The sequence below is a fragment of the Pinus tabuliformis genome, chromosome 4_2 (genome assembly GCF_031772625.1).
Source record: "Pinus tabuliformis cultivar Carrire ecotype Pingquan chromosome 4_2, CPIR1, whole genome shotgun sequence".
Lineage (NCBI taxonomy): Eukaryota > Viridiplantae > Streptophyta > Pinopsida > Pinales > Pinaceae > Pinus > Pinus tabuliformis.
In genome coordinates, this window is record NC_142304.1 from 929556297 (window position 1) to 929561148 (window position 4852).

General features: G+C 40.3%; 1 pseudogene across 1 annotated transcript; it reads right to left on the minus strand.

The window, feature by feature from the left end:
• Nucleotides 1-1570: 1570 nt before the first annotated feature.
• Nucleotides 1571-3911, minus strand: LOC149172746 (cytochrome P450 716B1 pseudogene; annotated as a pseudogene). The gene is made up of 2 exons (XR_016259642.1): nt 3774-3911; nt 1571-3697 (listed from the first exon to the last, which is right to left on the minus strand). The product of XR_016259642.1 is annotated as a cytochrome P450 716B1 pseudogene (transcript).
• Between the last annotated feature and the right edge of the window lie 941 nt (nt 3912-4852).

Below are 4852 nucleotides of genomic sequence, written 5' to 3' on the forward strand. Positions count from 1 at the left end.
GGACCTATTATCCCTAAAACCATACAACCCTGTCTATCCCAAATATATGTCTATAAAAACCACTTTCCTATAAATATAGTCTGAGACACAACGAATATTGTTTTTATATGATCTCTCTGCAGTAAACAAACTAACAAACTTAAAGTATAGCAAATATCTCTATGCCAAACCCTGTATGGAAAACCTTGTCTAACTAGACAAAAACCCTATAAGAATCCCGCAAAAAGCCCATTAATTCAAAAGGGCTTTGTCAGCCTGCAAACAGCCGACGGCTGGTAATCGACATTATTTTAGCCAAATCAAGTGGTCTCCTTAAAAGAAAGCCATTAAGGTTTGAAAGCCCAGTGGCATAATATGCTGACCAGATCAGTGAAACATTAACTAATGATGCCTAGAAACCGCCCTAAACGCCAATCAAATACAACCTTCCTCGATCAAATTGAAAACTGAAAACACACCAAAATGGAGCATCACAACATGGCTTAATAAAAATAGATAAAGACGGACAGGAAACAAATACAGCCTTCCTCCATCAAATTGAAAACTGAAAACACACCAAAATGGAGCATCACAACACGGCTTAATAAAAACAGATAATTAGGGTGTATTAGGGACTCATGGAAAATAGTACTAATAACAAAGTTGAATGTAACCTTTGATTACGGGAATTAGGAGGCCTTCAGCTTTGGCAAAAAAGAGTAATGCTCACAAGGGATTCGAAATTAGTAACTGACCTTCTAAACAGAAGATAGAAAAGCACTTCATGGGAGGTGGAAAGTCACTTGTCACAATCCATGTGAAACTTGTTGGGTATGATTTATAACCCAACCAAAGCCTCGCTGAAAGCAATTTCACATGGCTGAATCAGAAGCAGTACTGAGCCTAAAGCATGCTTGAGAAAAATTAGTCACTCGCTGAAAAGCAATATGTAAGATTGAGAATGCAGGACTGTTTAATAGCCGCACATAATAGCAGTGAGTTTGACGATATCGTAATGGGAAGCAATTAAATCCTTTGACCGATGCAAAAATAAAAATAGTGTTTGTGCTGGACAAGGCCTTTGCTCTATACCAGTATATAGGGAAGTAAGATAGAGAATGCGGGATGGACAGGGCCTTTGCTTTATACATGTATACAGGTAAGTTCAAGCTGCTCAAAAATTTTCAATTGTGGCCATCAGCAGAATAATTTAATAAGTATACATCTTCTGTGACTCTTTAGTAGTCGTTGACTTTCAAGGAACTGGATAGAGAATAACTTCAATGCCTAGAAGAACAATGGCTTTACCCATCAACCACACTATCGTCTACCTGCAAGAACATAAACACAGAGAATGCTCCTTGGACTGTTTATAATAAGATTTTATCTCTAGACAAACTAGCGAACGTAAAGAAAATCACATCGCTCATGCCATTAAACCTGAAGATTCATAAAACCCTCACCCTAAACAAACCCTGTAGGAGTACATTAGTTGCTCGAAGTCAATAGAGGACTAAAGGACCTATTATCCCTAAAACCATACAACCCTGTCTATCCCAAATATATGTCTATAAAAACCACTTTCCTATAAATATAGTCCGAGACACAACGAAGATTGTTTTTATATGATCTCTCTGCAGTAAACAAACTAACAAACTTAAAGTATAGCAAATATCTCTATGCCAAACCCTGTATGGAAAACCTTGTCTAACTAGACAAAAACCCTATAAGAATCCCGCAAAAAGCCCATTAATTCAAAAGGGCTTTGTCAGCCTGCAAACAGCCTACGGCTGGTAATCGACATTATTTTAGCCAAATCAGGTGGTCTCCTTAAAAGAAAGCCATTAAGGTTTGAAAGCCCAGTGGCATAATATGCTGACCAGATCAGTGAAACATTAACTAATGGTGCCTAGAAACCGCCCTAAACGCCAAATCACACGCTGAACCCAGTTCAATCCACTCCACAACTCAAACCAGAACAAAAGCCTTGATAACTACTCAATACGTTTGTAATGCTAACAGAACTAAGAACTTCCCAGGCATGAAACTACTACAATAATTAACAGTTGCCTATCTTTTGCGATGTCGTGTAATATTATGGTACCATTAAAAAAGAAATGCATGCAGTTACACAACCAGAGACATGCAAACTTAAGCAAAATTCTTATGTAACTTATGAAGAACCCTCCCTGACCCAACGAAAAAAGAATACGAAAGAATTCAAACTCGTATACAAGGGAAGCACTGTACAAGCTCAGGACTGAAAACATAAAGAGTACCTGGACCCGAAGCGAAATAACAAGCCGCAAAGTAACGACGAAATCATGTATAAGCTTATTATATAACAAGAAAATTACGTTACACGTAGCCCCGACGCTACATGCACAATGTCACCTGGAATGAAATGTGTACACAAGACAGGTAACCCCCATCAAATCAGTCTATGTGAGGGCGCAACAGATGTTAAGGATATCCCCTGAATCACCCTAACCCCCGTCAAATCAGCTAAGCTGATGGTCCAATGAAAATACCTTCCGAATTTCTTATAACGCTAAGTCTTCCTTCTCAACCGCATTTGCCACCCAGCTCTCAGTCCCGGCTGCTCCCGCCCCCTCAACCCCCACTTCCATGTTTAGGTCGCCATCTCGATCCCACTCGGCTTCCTTCTTCACGCCTTTTCCGACCCTGTCCCACGATACCTGCCGCGGGATTTCACTGTGCGCCCGCCGGTGCCCGCGTGGGGTTTTGTCGAGTCAGGGTTCTCCGCCAAAAATTTGAGCAGCACAGTTAATGTAGAACTGCTGGTGTCATGACCTGCAAATATAAGGAGAAGGATATTGTCCTTAATCTCGTCGTGTGTGAGAGATTCACCATTTTCGTCCACATTAGAGAGCAGGAAAGACAATAGATCTTGCTCGGGAGAAGCTTTTCCCTCCTCCAATGCAATTTTCCTCTCACGAATAATGCCCTCAAGCTGTTCACGAATGGCATTGACTCCACGTTTGGCTCTGTTATATCGAGTGCCGGGGAGATCTAGAGGAATCTGCAACAGTCCCTTCTGCAGCGCCATAAAATGATGCGAAAGCCGTGCTTGGTCGTCTGAATTATATATACTAGCGAACAATTCACAAGCCAGGGAGAAAGTATAGAGTTTCACCAGAGGAAAAACCGTGACCTCCGCCCTGCAATAACAGATCCGTAAAGCTGCTACTGTTATCGCCGAACTGAGCTGTGAAACTGAAAGTCTTTCCTTTCATTAGGCACCCATCCCATGCACCCAAGCGCTCCAGATCTCTGAAGTCTGGCTGTTGTGGTTCGCGCTGATAACTGTAGGGTTTGTAACCGAAAGGATTAAGGTTCAGGCGGTTTCAAATCAGTACGCCTGGCTTCTCTTCAGAGCCTAACCAATGCATATAGACTCTCGTCTTATATAGAACTTCCCGGCTCTCGAATTGTTACAATATGGGAAGGGCTTGGATCCTTGATTGTTCCTTCTTCACGCCTTTTCCGACCCTGTCCCACGATACCTGCCGCGGGATTTCACTGTGCGCGCGCTCTGTAATCGTCGCCGTGGATAATCAGTCATGAAGAACAAGGACCCTGTAAACCTTCGGCAGCTCAAACAAACTCAGTCGAGGCTCTGAGAGAAAACCCTTATAGAACCTCATTACCCACCCGTCAATGCCAGCCGAGAGACAGCGATGCAGCTGTTAATACCCTGCAACAACACGACAACACCTGTTAATACCCTGCAACCATAGCATATACTTTACGAAATAACGAAACCTGTTTACCAAATAGCGAATTAATGCTAGCATTAACGCTAACGGTTGACGGTCAGGGATAACGAAACTGGCCATAATTTCCAATTTAACCTATGTTCGGGCCTCTTCCGCCTCGGGAAGAGGCCAAATAAGATGAGAAACGTTAAGGCCGAATCTGACTTTGGGTATGTGCACAGAAGACCTCACAGGACTTTAGTATAAGCGACTAATAACAGATGGGGAAAGCACTCAACTAATGCTAAGTCGGCATTGAACGATTACAATAGTCCCTGCCAGATGCCAGATGGCAGGGACTAATAAAATCATTTACATTAAACAATTGAGGTTCCTCATCAGATGAAAAGACCCTTATGGAACTAATCAACTTTATCTCTTAATGAGTGAACCTTCTTGAAGAACCATTTAATAACCTAGGAAATAAAATCAGTTGCATTAAGGAATTGAGATTCCTCATCAAATGCGAAGACCTTTATAGAACTAATCAACCCATCTTTGAACCGCTAAATATGATCTACATAAAAAAAAGGAGAATATTGTGTCTAACTCTGAACGATCTTTGAAAAATTCCTCATCGAATGCCAAACCCAAACCCCCTTTGGGAGTTAATTAACGAATGTTTGAAACACTCGTTAAGATTCTGCATCAAAGATGGGAAAAAATATTGTCTAACTCTACAACCAGCTTTGAAATATTTTGTTAATGTGGTTACTTTACTTTCCTTTTTTATGCTCAGTATATGAATTTGAATGATAAAAGTATTAACATAATTCCATTATGATTGGGAATTTTTTATCAAACTAGGATTATATTCTTATCAAAACTGAAAACATTCACTAGTTTTTAGTCAAAATTTCATTAAAAAAAAAATTTCAAATCACACAAATTTGAACAAAATATCTTTTATTAAAAAATCTAAATTAAAGAATGTTGGTTTGCAAATAAAATGGATATAGGGTCTAACATTCAGGGCAACCATTCTATTATTATTGAAGACCGTGGTCAATGACATTCGTCCCTTACGTGTTGGAAGAAACTAGAATTTATTCCATCTACCTGGAACCTACATTCAACAGAGATTTTAAATGCAT